Source organism: Ursus americanus, chromosome X (genome assembly GCF_024610735.1).
Source record: "Ursus americanus isolate L20-20 chromosome X, mUrsAme1.1.p, whole genome shotgun sequence".
Classification (NCBI taxonomy): Eukaryota; Metazoa; Chordata; class Mammalia; order Carnivora; family Ursidae; genus Ursus; species Ursus americanus.
The window spans coordinates 32,440,462-32,454,226 of record NC_142164.1 but is presented as its reverse complement, the minus strand read 5'-3'; the positions used below and the strand labels follow the sequence as shown (position 1 = coordinate 32,454,226).

Here is a 13,765-nt window from a genome sequence, read left to right as displayed (position 1 = left end):
AACAGAAAAGGCCCCGAATCTCCAAGGAACTGTTGAAAAGGAAAAACAAAGCTGGGGGCATCACAATGCCGGATTTCGAGCTGTACTACAAAGCTGTGATCACAAAGACAGCATGGTACTGGCACAAAAACAGACACATAGACCAATGGAACAGAATAGAGAGCCCAGAAATGGATCCTCGGCTCTTGGGCAACTAATATTTGATAAAGCAGGATAAAACATCCGGTGGGAAAAAGACAGTCTCTTCAATAAATGGTGCTGGGAAAATTGGACAGCTACATGCAAAAGAATGAAACTTGACCACTATCTCACACCATACACAAAAATAAACTCCAAATGGATGAAAGACCTCGATGTGAGACAGGAATCCATCAAAATTCTAGAGGAGAACATAGGCAGCAACCTCTACGACATCGGCCAAAGCAACCTTTCTCATGACACATCCCCAAAGGCAAGAGAAACAAAAGATAAAATGAATTTATGGGACTTCATCAAGATTAAAAGTTTCTGCACAGCCAAGGAAACAGTCAGAAAAACTAAGAGGCAGCCCACGGAATGGGAGAATATATTTGCAAATGACACTACAGATAAAGGACTGCTATCCAAGATCTACAAAGAACTTCTCAAACTCCATACACAAGAAACAAACAAATCAAAAAATGGGCAGAAGATATGAACAGACACTTTTCCAATGAAGACATACAAATGGCTAACAGACACATGAAAAGTTCAAAATCATTAGCCATCAAGGAAATTCAAATCAAAACCACACTGAGATACCACCTTACGCCAGTTAGAATGGCAAAAATAGACAAGGCAAGAGACAACAATTGTTGGAGAGGATGTGGAGAAAGGGGATCCCTCCTACATTGTTGGTGGGAATGCAAGTTGGTACAGCCACTCTGGAAAACAGTGTGGAGGTCCCTTAAAAAGTTAAAAATTGAGCTACCCTATGATCCAGCCATTGCACTACTGGGTGTTTACCCCAAAGATACAGACGTAGTGAAGAGAAGGGCCATATGCACCCTAATGTTCATAGCAGCATTGTCCACAATAGCTAAATCGTGGAAGGAGCCGAGATGCCCTTCAACAGATGACTGGATTAAGAAGTTGTGGTCCATATATACAATGGAATATTACTCAGCTATCAGAAAGAACGAGTTCTCAACATTTGCTACAACATGGACGGCACTGGAGGAGATGATGCTAAGTGAAATACGTCAAGCAGAGAAAGACAACTATCATATGATTTCTCTCATCTATGGAACATAAGAACTAGGATGATCGGTAGGGGAAGAAAGGGATAAAGAAAGGGGGGTAATCAGAAGGGGGAATGAAACATGAGAGACTATGGACTATGAGAAACAAACTGAGGGCCTCAGAGGGGAGGGGGGTGGGGGAATGGGATAGACCGGTGATGGGTAGTAAGGAGGGCACGTATTGCATGGTGCACTGGGTGTTATACGCAACTAATGAATCATCGAGCCTTACATCGTAAACCGGGGATGTACTGTATGGTGACTAACATAATAAAAAATCATTTAAAAAAATAAATAAATTAAATAAAAAATCAAAAACAGAAACAGAAAACCCTCCTAACCAAGCTGTCTTCAACAGGTGGGAAGCAGGTTGGTGGAAGTGCTAATACTCTGTCCGCACCCTCTGGACAATGGAAAGTAAAAAGCACTTCCACTTCTGCTCCAGGTAGAATTACACGACACAGCCTGTAGCCATGAACGTCCACTCTCCTGCTCGGGATTCCTCTGTGTTTTTCTTATCCTTCACTTTATTTTTATTTTATTTATTTTTAAAGGTTTTATTTATTTGACAGAGAGACAGCGAGAGAGAGAACACAAGCAGGGGGAGTGGGAAAGGGAGAAGCAGGCTTCCCTGCTGAGCCTGACGCGGGGCTCGATCCCAGGGCCCTGGTATCATGACCTGAGCTGAAGGCAGAGTCTCTAACGACTGAGCCACCCAGGCGCCCCACTGTCCTTCACTTTAGGTAATCATGGCTGTTTCTCCCGAGCTCCATGTCCAAGCTTGTTTCCCCTTTCCCTATTTCACGGTCAGACACATTTAGTGAGGATTCACTGTGCGAAGAAGCGGAGGTCCACAGAGATTAAGTGGCTTTGCCAAGGTGAACCAGGGTGGCACAGGGTGGATTCACACACATGAGGCTCTCGGGCAGCAAATCCACTACTGTTTTAGGGGAGGATAAATAGCTTTTTACTGTACACTTCTGAATTCTCCACTGGGACTCTGGTAACAAAAGACAGATTAACAAGAGAAAAGAAATCACATTTAATAAATTAAATGACTTGGGTGTTGTCATGAAAAAATGAGAACCTGAAGAATGGTTAAAGCAGGCTGTTCTTACGCTGCATGTGATGAAAAGTGGAACGTCACAGAAAGTTATGATAGGACACAGTACAGCTAAGTAGAATAAAATCGGGGAAATGCTGCAATTCGTGTTCATATTCAGCTTCCTCTCTGTGTCCCTTCTAATTCAGAGAGAAGGTGGCTCCTTTCCTCCGGGTATAGGGAGGGCACCTCTCATAGAAGGGTTTCATGGCCTGTTTCAGCAAAAGGTCAGAAAGTCCTTTGTGCACATGCCGTTGCATAAATTCCTTCAGGTTAAGATATTCAATATGCCAAGGGTAGTGGGTCTTGAAACCCATCGCTGTCTTCACGCAAATAGCCAATAAATATAAGAAAAGATGCTCAATATTTTTAGTCATTAGGGAAACAGAAGTTAAAAGCACACAGGGATACGACTTCATTTTTACTAGGATGGCTATAATAAAATTAAATAGACATGTTTGTTTTCATGTGACATTAGGGAATAACTAACTTTTGTAAGATGCAATGACGGTATTTTGGGGTTTTTTTAAAGGCATTTTGTGTTAGAGTGTATGACAGATTATATGGAGTATATATAATTTAGCACTTATGGGAGATATCAGTATGCTTTGAAGTAATACAGTGAAAAAGCAGTCAAAAACATAGAAAAATGGTGATTATTTTTGAAGCTTCGTGGTGAAGATATTCAGAATATGCACCCCAAAATATGCCTGTTTGGCATATGGATTATTTTGAGCTAAAGACAACCAAATACTGTTAGAGGCAAGAGAAACTCTACCTCTTCTAAAGGAAATTTACATTTTAAAAGGAAATTTCCGTTAATAGCAGTATCTGTGCTAAGAAGAGCACTGCTCCTAGAGAATTGTGGAACTCCCCTTCTTCTCCGTACATAGTTAAAATTGTTTTTCTCCTGTTACTTTTATTCCAATTTAATTTTTAAGCCAGCCACAGAAAATACATGGGTAGAAGAAAGTGTTTTTATAGTGGGTAAATGGAATTCTTGTTATGTTCTGTTTGCTTTGTTTAAAACTATCCATATTGGGGTGCCTGGGTGGCTCAGTCATTAAGTGTCTGCTTTCGGCTCAGGTCGTGATCCTGGGGTCCTGGGATCGAGCTCCGTGTCGGGCTCCCTGATCAGGGAGCCTGCTTCTGCCTCTCCCACTCCCCTTGCTGTGTTCCCTCTCTCGCTGTCTCTCTCTATGCCAAATAAATAAAATCTTTTAAAAAATCCATATTAATGAGTAAACAATAGTTATAAGAACAACTATGCCTGATAAAAACTGATAAAAATCATGCCACTACTTGCTGGCCTGCAAAGCTTCTGCTGAAAGAGCAGATGATGGCTGTATGGAAGTTCTTTTGTATGTAGTTAGTTGCTTTCTCTTGCTGCTTTTAAGATTCTTTATCTTTGACATTTTAATTATTGTATCTTGTTGAGTACCACTTTGGATTCATCATATTTGGGGCCCTCTGTGCTTCCTGGATCTGTTTCTTTCCCCAATTACGAAAGTTTTAAGTTATTATTTCTTCAGATATGTTTTGTGCTCTTTTCTCTCTCTTCTTTCTGGAACCCCTACCAAGAAATGTGAATGTTAATATGCTTGATGTCCCAGAGGTCTCTTTAAACTATCCTCATTAAATTTTTTTTTTTTTTTTTTTTTTTTGCTTTTCAACTTCAGTGATTTCCACTACCCTATCTTCCAGATTCCGGAGCTGTTCTGCATCCTCTAATCTGCTGTTAATCTTCTCTTTGTTGAAGTTCTGAGTTCATCCACTCTTCTCTCACTTCCAGCAATCATCTTTATGACCATTATTTTGAACTCATTATCAGGTAGATTGCTTATCTCCACTTTGTTTAGTTCTTTTTTGAGGTTTTGTCTTGTTCTTCCATTTAGAGTATATTCCTGTGTCCTTTTTTGTCTCTCTCCTGTTTTTTTTTTTTTAAGCGATCTCCACTCCCAGTGTTGGCCTCAGACTCACAACCCTGACATCAAGTCACATGCTCCCCTGACTGAGACAGCCCCGCGCCCCTCTCTTGTTTGTTTTTATGTATTAGGCAGATCGACTATGTCCCCTGGTCTTCAAGGAGTGGTCTTATGTAGAAAGCGTCCTGTGGGGGCCAAAAGCACGATCTTCCCTGAGCACCAGAACCAGGTGTCCCAGGGGTGTCCCGTGTGGGTTGAATGCACCAATTTGTTGTGGCCATGACTGCTAGGGGTGTGCTGGGCTGTGAGGTCCAGCCATGACTGTTATGGACACACTGGTGGTAAATGTTGCCTCCCCACTGTCCTGGGATAGGAGGTGTTTTGGAGGGCTGCCAGTCCCAGCCAAGGCTGCCCACCAGATGGGTCAGAGGCGCAGCTATATTGAGGGGGCTGCTCTCCCAGCCAAGGCTGCTGATGAGTTTGATCTGGCAGGAGCTGATTTGGAGGCGCTGCTTTGGGGTAGGATGTGTAGTTCTGACAAGGTAGATGGAGAGCGTCAGAACTGGTGCCCACCCACGTCGGGCCGCCTAGGCAGAAGGCAAGAAAAATGGCACCCACCAATGCTCCCATTCCTGGCCAAAGTTCCTATACATCCCTGCCCCTTTGGCACATACCCTGCAATTAGTCAGTAAATCTCCGTCACATGTGGCGCCGGCACTTTTCAAAGTGCTGCCTCTGCGCTGCATCTCAGAGCAAGTGAGTTTGTGCATGGGCCTTTTAAAAGTAGAGTCTCGTCTTCCTAACACCCCATGGCTCTCCCAGAGTGAAGTCCCACTCCTGGAGTTAAGCACGGCTGATTTCAAAGATATTAGGGGACCTCATCTTTTTGGTCCAGGTCCCCGGGGGGGGGGTGCCTGACGTGGACCTTGAAACCCTTGTTCCTCAGGGAGAACATGTGCATCCGTGCTTTCCCTCTCAGTGATACGAGGAATGTGGGTCCTGAACAGACTGCAGCTCTGCTGCTCCCACTCTTCTTGATGTGGCTTCTTCTTTGTATCTTTAGCGGTGACTAGTTCTGCTAGTACTTGGGTTGTTCTCAGAGCGAGATGCGCTCTGTGTAGTTGTAGCCTGGCTGTATCCAGGGGAAGAGGTAAGGTCCTCCTACTCTGCCATCTCGACCGAGACTCCCAACCAAGCTTGCTAAAGAAATCATGGTTTGAGTATCAATCTGAGGAATATGGGAGAAGATACAAAAACCAAGAGCAGATTACAGTTATGTTTATAGAGCTGTAATTGCTTCTATCTTTAATTAGAACTGGAGACAGGTGATATTTGTTTAACACACTGAAGAAATGGTATCTGTTTTTAATGGGCTTTTGTAGGAGAATGCGATTATATGGTAGGATACCCAGAAAGGTGCACACTACGCAATTAACAGGGTCAACGCTGCAATGGCAGGAACTTTACGGCTGATGGCCGAAGTTGAATCGTCATTTACTGATCTTAATAATGGAAACACAGCCATTAAAGAGACCAAAAAAATGCCTCTGCTTACATGGGGCTCACAGTCTGGTGGGGGAGAATGAAAAAATACGATTGTTGAGACAAGTATATATATACGATGATGGATAATGATCCATCCTATGCACCACACTTAGGCAGGGGGGCTCAGGGCATGGGGAGGCCGGGGGATTTGCACCTTCAGGTAGATTGGACAGCGAAGGCATCATTGAGAAGGTGACATAAGATGGGAAGGAAGTAGGGGGAGAGCCCTGTGGAGATCTGGGGATGAGTGCTGCAATGAGAGGGAATATCCTGTACCTCTTACTGCTGTTAGTCTGTTAAATCTTTTAGCCACTGACCAGGGACGCCTGGGTGGCTCAGTTGGTTAAACGTCTGCCTTCGGCTCAGGTCATGATCCCAAGGTCCTGGGACTGAGTCCCGTGTTGGGCTTCTTGCTGAGCAGGGAGCCTGCTTCTCCATCTGCCTGCCACTCCCCCTGCTTGTGCTCTCTCTCTCTCTGACAAATAAATAAGTTAAAAAAAAAAAAAAAGAAAATCTTTAGCCACTGACCAGTAGTCATTTTCCCTCCAGTTTTGATGCAGCAGGTGCCGTGTTGTACTTTGGCAGTATGTAATCGGTCAGGTTTGGGGATAGAAGTACCTTGATGGTTTATATCATTAGGATATGGTTTAAGACCTTTCCCACAGTGAATAATTTGAGGCTCTAGCTACACACACCAAGTGTGCATGCTTCTCTAAAATGGATCACTTTGGAATGTGTGTGTAAATTGTTCCTTGCTTGGCATCCTGTGGCATTTTTTTTTTTTTAAATTAAGCTCTACGCCCAGTCTGGGCTTTGAATTCACGATCCTGGGATCAAGAGTTACATACTCTCCCGACTGAGCCAGCCCCCCTCCTTGCTTAGTATCTTAAGAGGCTCAGTCCAGTTTTGCAAGGTGATTACAGGTCCTTGAGTAACAATGCTTATACAAAACCCAACTGACCCTTGCCACCTAGTGCAGGATCCTCATCTCTCATTAGAATCATTAAACTACAAGTGAAAAAACATTTCCTCATCCATGAATGTAGGGCTAATAGGTTATTTAACCTCAGGGACAGTGGTTTAAATAAGCAAAAAAGGCTGATCAGTATCGTCAACCATAAGCATGAATCCTACCAAATTTAATGTGAAGTCACGAAATGGTCACAGCTGATGACATAATGGGTTTGCAGCACGTCAAGCCTGGACAATCTTTACGTCTAGGCATTTTTCTCCTAAGGGTGTGTGGTGGCTGGAAGGGTTTCTGTTATAGGGCTAGTAAAAGACTGGTGTATTTCTCTCTTTTTCATGCAGAATCTTTACTTAGAGAAATTGGTTTGTATCCTCAACAAGGATAATCAAAAATACTTTCTTTCCTTTTCAGGTCACAGTTCTAGAAGAAATCCGAGGAGTGTGATCTACAGTTCGTGCTGCGCCTGCCGTGGTGTGGACCCCGAGTTCAAGCTTGGACGAGGAGCAGACACTGACTTCACACTTCTGATCGGTAAGTAAGTCAGCTCAGTGGTGCTGGGATTCTGTGCTACCCCCTTCTGCACATAGGCTCCTTTTTCAAAGTAGGCCTCTCACTGAACTTCCTCTGTTAATATGTGGTTAGCGCTGTGTCCATGTACGCTCCATCTCTCTAATGGTTCATTATGATGATCGTGAGAGATCATGAGCCTGGGGGACTGGAAATATTATCCTATCTGGTAAATTCCAAACTCAAAGCCCAGAAAAGGCCGTGATGCGACCAGAGTTGATTTCATGCCTCTGACAGGTGTGGAATGTAAGTTGTATCTTGTGTTTTATCCCCCTCGATATTTACAAGCATGACTTTCTGAGATGTTTTAATCCAGTGTATAGTAGTGCCATGGAGGTTTTGTAGGAATCATGTGTACATTAGACTTCAATTAATATTATAGCTCTGTTTTTAGTGCTCAATGAGATCGAACAGAGAAAGGCGGTGTTATTTCAGTACCTTGAGAACTTCTAAAGCTGTCCGAGTAGCCTGATACTCTCATTAACCCTAGGACTAGGAAAGATTTGCGGTGATCCTGTGCGTCTCCCTGGACTGCTGAGGAAAAGAGCTTCTGTCATCCTGTATTGGAGCTAAAGGATGATGCTGAAACTTCCCCTGCGCAGGGTAGTCTGCTAGAGGGCCTTCTAGTCAGCAGTTTTATTTATACATCATCAGAATCTCTGCCGGGGAGGATCAAGCGTGAACTCGCTTGTCGTTTCTTTGTAAGACGAAAACTACACTTGTGAATGCCAGTTCCCTGCCGTTCTTTTGATCTGCGGCACAGGGCAGGCTGAGTAATAGTGAAAGATGCATAGCTTACTATGACGATGTATTCCTTTGTGATTTTAACTGTAACACACATGTAGGTGATTTCGAACGTTATACAAGTTTTTCTTTAAAGATTGTATTTATTTGAGAGAGCGAGAGAGTGAGCGAGAGAGCACAAGCAGGGGGAAGGGGCAGAGGGAGAGGGAGAAGCAGATTCCTCACTGAGGCGGGAGCCCACATTGGGGCTCAATCCCAGGACCCTGAGATCATGACCTGAGCGGCAGGGAGACCCTTAACCACTAAGTCACCCAGGTGCCCCTCGTTCTACAAGTTTGATGAAGGAGTCCTAAGAGACTGTTTTCTAATAGTTGTACTTGCTTATCACCTTCTCTGGACCATATCCTGGGCACAGTCTCTGGTGTCCCTGGGTGCGTGGGTCAGGGTTCTGCAGACACCGGCTTCGTGTACCGTGTGCCAGCTCCTAAGCTCTGTGAATCAGCACCTGGAGCAGGGAGAGAGGAGAGCACGTGAGGAGAGAGGTCACTGGGGATCACCCTGTGATCTCATCAACCTGCCAGCTCTGAGTCTGAACACATCTCTTTACTTCTCCAGGTTTTGATCTTCAACTACTATGTGGGTCAGTTAAATAAAAAATTCTTAAAAATGTGTGGTGAAGGACCTTTCCAAGATGCTGATGTATAGTGCGGAAATTAATTTTTAAAAACGGACATGTGCAGAATTTAGCAGATACCACAGGAAGTATAAGGAAAACTCTAGATCTCTTTTAGAATTTTTTATTGTATAATTAAAATATAGTGCTATATTAACCTCAGGTGCACATGATTCAACAATTTTAAACATTGCTCAGCATTGATAAGTGTAGTCACCATCTGTCACCAAATATTATTTAACTCTTAGTGACTACATTCCTTATGCTGTACTTTTATTTCCATGACTTATTTAGAAGTCTATCCCACTTCATCCCCTTTGTCTGTTTCTCCCCCTCTCCACCTCCCTTCTGGCAACCACCAGTTTGTTCTCTTTGAGAGTCTGGTTTTCTTGTTTTTCTTTGTTCGTTTTGCTTCTTAAATTACACATATGACTAAAATCATATGATATTTGTCTTTCTCTGTTTTTCTCAGTATAATACCCTCTGGGACCATCAGTGTTGGTGCAAATGGAAAGATCCTATTTTTTAATTGCTGGGTAATAATTCATTATACACACACACACACCACATCTTTATTCTTTCATCTATGGATGGACACTTGGTTTGCATCCATATTGTGGCTACTGAAAATAATGCTGCAATAAACATAGCAGTGCATGTATCTTTTTGAATTAGCATTTTTGTTTTCTCTGGGTAAATATCCAGTAGTGGTATTATTAGATCATATGGTATTTGTAGTTTTAATTTTTTGAGAATACTCTGTACTGTTTTTGACAGTAGGTACACCACTTTGCATTCCATCAACAGTGCAACAGGGTTCCTTTTTCTCCACATCCTCGACAACACTTATTTCTTGTGTTTTTGATTGTAGGCATTCTCACAGGTGTAGGGTGATATTTCATTATGGTTTTTTTTTTTTTAAAGATTTTATTTATTTATTTGACAGAGATAGAGACAGCCAGCGAGAGAGGGAACACAAGCAGGGGGAGTGGGAGAGGAAGAAGCAGGCTCATAGCGGAGGAGCCTGATGTGGGGCTCGATCCCAGAACGCCGGGATCACGCCCTGAGCCGAAGGCAGACGCTTAACCGCTGTGCCACCCAGGCGCCCCTCATTATGGTTTTGATTTGTATTTCCCTGATGATGAGTGATGTCGAGCATCTTTTCTTGTGTCTGTTGGGTATCTGTATGTCTTCTTTGGAAAAATGTCTTTTCAGAGCCTCTACCCGCTCTTCAATTGGATTACTTGTGCGTTTTTTTGGGGGGGGTGTTGTGTAAATTCTTAATATATTTTAGATATTAACCCCTTATCAGATCATTTGCAAATATCTTCTCCCATTCAATAGGTTGTCTTGTCATTTTGTTGATAGTTTTCTTGGTCATGCAAAAGTTTTTTGTTTGTCTTAAGTGTAATCCCAAGAGTTTATTTTTGCTTATTTTCCTTGTCTGAGGAGATATACCTAGAAAAATGTTTCTATCTCCAATGTCAATGAAATTACTGCCTATATTTTTTTCTAGGAATTTTATGCTTTCAGGTCTAACATTTAGGTCCTTAATCCATTTCTAGTTTATTTTTATGCTGTAAGAAAGTGGTACAGTTTCATTGTTTAGCACATAGCTGTCTAGTTTTTCCACACCATTAGTTTGAAGAGACTATCTTTTCAGCATTGTATATTTTGCCTCCTTTATCATGGGTATATTTGGCCACATAAGCATGAGTTTATTTCTGAGCTATTATGTTCCATTGGTCTACGTATCTGTTTTTATGCCAGTACCATAGTGTTTTGATTAGTAAAGTTTTGTAATCTTGAAATCTGGGATTTTGATATCTCTAGCTTTATACTTTATTAAGATTGCTTTGGCTATTCAGGGTCCTTTGTTGTTCCATACAAATTTTAGTATTATTCGTAATCATTCTGTGAAAACTGCTGTTGGTAATTTGACCAGGATTGCATTAAATCTGTAGATTGCTTTGGATAGGATGGACATTTCAAGAATACCAGTTCCTCAAATCCACAAGCATGGTGTATCCTTACATTTGTTTCTGTCATCTTCAATTCCTTTCATTGATATAGTTTTCAAAGTACAGGTTTTCACCTCTTTAGTTCAGTTTGTTCCTACGTATTTCATTTTTTGTACTGCACCTGTACGTGGAATTATTTTCTCAATTTCTCTTTCTGCTGCTTCGTTTTTAGCAAATAGAGATGCTACCAGTTTCTGGACATTCATTTTTTTAATCCAACAAGTTTACTGAATTAATTTATTACTTCTAGTAGTTTTTTGGTGGAGTCTTTATGATTTTCTATGTATATTGTCATGTAGTTTGCAAACAGTGGCACATTAACTTTGTCTTACCAGTATGGATGCCTACTTCTTTTTCTTGTCTAACTGCTGCAGCAAGGACTTCCAGTACTATGTTGAATAAAAGTGGCAAGTGTGGACATCCTTGTCTTCTTGATAATAGTGCAAAAGCTCTCAGGTTTTCTCCACTGAGTATGATGTTAGCTGTGGGTTTTTCATATATGGCCTTTATCATGTTGAGGTATGTTCCGTCTAACCCCATTGAGTTTTTATTATGAATGGATGATGAATTTTAAGATTTTATTTATTTGAGAGACAGCGAGAGAGCAAGCACAAGCAGGGAGAGGGGCAGAGAGTGAGGGAGAAGCAGACTCCCCACCAAGCAGGGAAGCCCGATGAGGGGCTCGATCCCAGGACCCTGAGATCATGACCTGAGCCGAAGGCAGACGCCTAAACAACAGAGCCACCCAGGTGCCCTGATGTGTTGTATCATGTTGATTAACTTGTGAATATTGAACCATCTGTGCGTGCCTGAAATAAATCTCAATTGATCGTGGTGAATGATCTTTTAATGTATTATATGCAATTTGCTAATATTTTGTTGAGGATTTTTCCATCTATGTTCATTAGAAATACTGGCCTGTACATTTCTTGTGTGTGACTTTGTGTGCTTTTGGTATCAGAGCAATGCTGGCCTTGTATAATGAATTTGGAAGTTTTCCTACCTATTCTCACTTATGGAATAGTTTGCAATAAGTAGGTGTTAACTCTTCTTTAAATGTCTGGAAGAACTCGCGTGTGAATCCATCTGGTCCTGGGCTTTTATTTTTTGTTAAGTTTTTGATTACCAAGTCAGTTTCATTACTTAAAATTGGTCTGCTCATGGTGCGCCTGGGTGGCACAGTGGTTGAGCGTCTGCCTTCGGCTCAGGCCGTAATCCCGGCGTTATGGGATCGAGCCCCACATCAGGCTCCTCCGCTATGAGCCTGCTTCTTCCTCTCCCACTCCCCCTGCTTGTGTTCCCTCTCTCGCTGGCTGTCTCTATCTCTGTCAAATAAATAAATAAACTCTTTAGTCTCATATATTTAATTTCTTCCTGGTTCAATTTTGGGGGATTGATGTTTTTAGGAATTTATCCATTTATTCTAGGTTGTCCAATTTGCTGATGTGTAATTTTTGTAATATTCTGTTATAATTTTGTTATCCTATGGCATCAGTTGTTACTTCTCTCGTTTGTGATTTTACTTACTTGGGTCCTTTTTCCTTCCTGATGAATCTGGCTAAGGGTTTGTCAATTTTGTTTACTGTTTCAGAGAACCAGCTGTTGGTTTCACTGATATTTTCTATTGTTTTTTAGTCAAAATGTAATTCATTTCTGCTGTGATCTTTATTATTTCCTTTCTTTTATTTACCCTGGGCTTTGTTCATTGTTTTTCTACTTCCTTTAGGTGTAGGGTTAGATTATTTGAGCCTTTTCCAGTTTCTTGAGGTAGGCCTGTATTATATACTTCTGTTTTACAACACTTAAGCTCTGTCCCAAAGATTTTCCACCAGTTTCTTTTTTCATTTTAATCTGTCTCCATTTATTATTATTTTTGTATTTCTTTGATTGCCTCACTGACTCACTGGTTGTTTAGTATCATGTTTAGTTTCCATATATTTGTTTCTTGCAATTTTTTTCTTTTAATTCCATTTCTAGTTTCAATACTGTTATCAGAAAAAAAATACATGGTACGATTTCAATCTTCTTAAATTTGAGGATTGTTTTGTAGCCTGATACTCTGTCTATTCTGGAGTGTGGTCCATGTGCACTTGAAAAGAATGCGTATTCTGTTGTTTTTGGATGGTATGTTCTGTATGTGCCATTTAAGTTCATTTGGTCTAAGGTGTCATTAGACTTTGTTGATTTTTTTGCCTGAATGATTCATCCACTGATGTAAGTGGAGTGTTACCGTGAACTACTGTTATTGTATTACCATCATTTTCTCTATGTCCATTAGTTAATATTTGCTTTATGTAGTTCGGTGTTCCAGTGTTGGGTGTGGAGATATTTATAACCGTTATAGCCTCATGTTGGGTTGATCCCTTTATCATTATGTAATGCCCTTCTTTGTCTCTTATTACAGTCTTTGTTTTAAAGTACATTTTGTCTGACACAAGTATTGCTACCCAGCTCTTTTGTTTCCAATTGTGTGAGGAGTATTTTCCCATCCCTTGACTTTCAGTCTGTATGCGTCTTTAGGTCTCAGGTGAGTCTCTTGTAGGCTGTATAAAGATGGGTCATGTTTTCTTCCTTCCATTCCACCACCTTATGTCTTTTGATTGGAGTATTTAGGTAATTTCATTTAAAGGTAGTTATGTACTTATTGCCATTTTGTTACCTTTTTTGGGTTGTTTTTGTAGTTCTTCTTTGTTGCTTTCTTGTTCTCTTTGTGATTGATGGTTCTATAGTGTTATATTTTGCTTTCTATTTTTTGAATATCTATCAGAATTTGGTTTGTGATTATCATGAGGCTCTTATGTAATAACATCGTAAGTACACTGCAGTCTATATTAATTTGATGGTCATTTAAGCTCAAGCATCCTTAAAAAAAAAAAGAACCAAAAAATCTTTCATTTTTCCCGTTCTCTTCTGTTTTTACTCCTTCCTTCACCTTTTATGTATATGTTGTCACATTTTA

General features: G+C 41.2%; 2 long non-coding RNA genes across 3 annotated transcripts in view; one reads left to right on the top strand and one right to left on the bottom strand.

Annotated features, from left to right (window-relative positions):
• LOC123780458 (uncharacterized) overlaps nt 1-13,765 on the bottom strand; it is a 136,420-nt gene that overhangs the window by 20,638 nt on the left and 102,017 nt on the right. For both annotated transcript variants that reach the window (XR_015723450.1, XR_015723449.1), the window contains one exon: nt 8,501-8,617. This is a non-coding gene — a long non-coding RNA (uncharacterized LOC123780458). The remainder of the gene's footprint in view (nt 1-8,500; nt 8,618-13,765) is intronic.
• The window catches only part of LOC148106882 (uncharacterized), an 84,311-nt gene that overhangs the window by 51,208 nt on the left and 19,338 nt on the right, over nt 1-13,765 (top strand). The window contains exon 2 of the long non-coding RNA XR_015723451.1: nt 7,213-7,332. This is a non-coding gene — a long non-coding RNA (uncharacterized LOC148106882). The remainder of the gene's footprint in view (nt 1-7,212; nt 7,333-13,765) is intronic.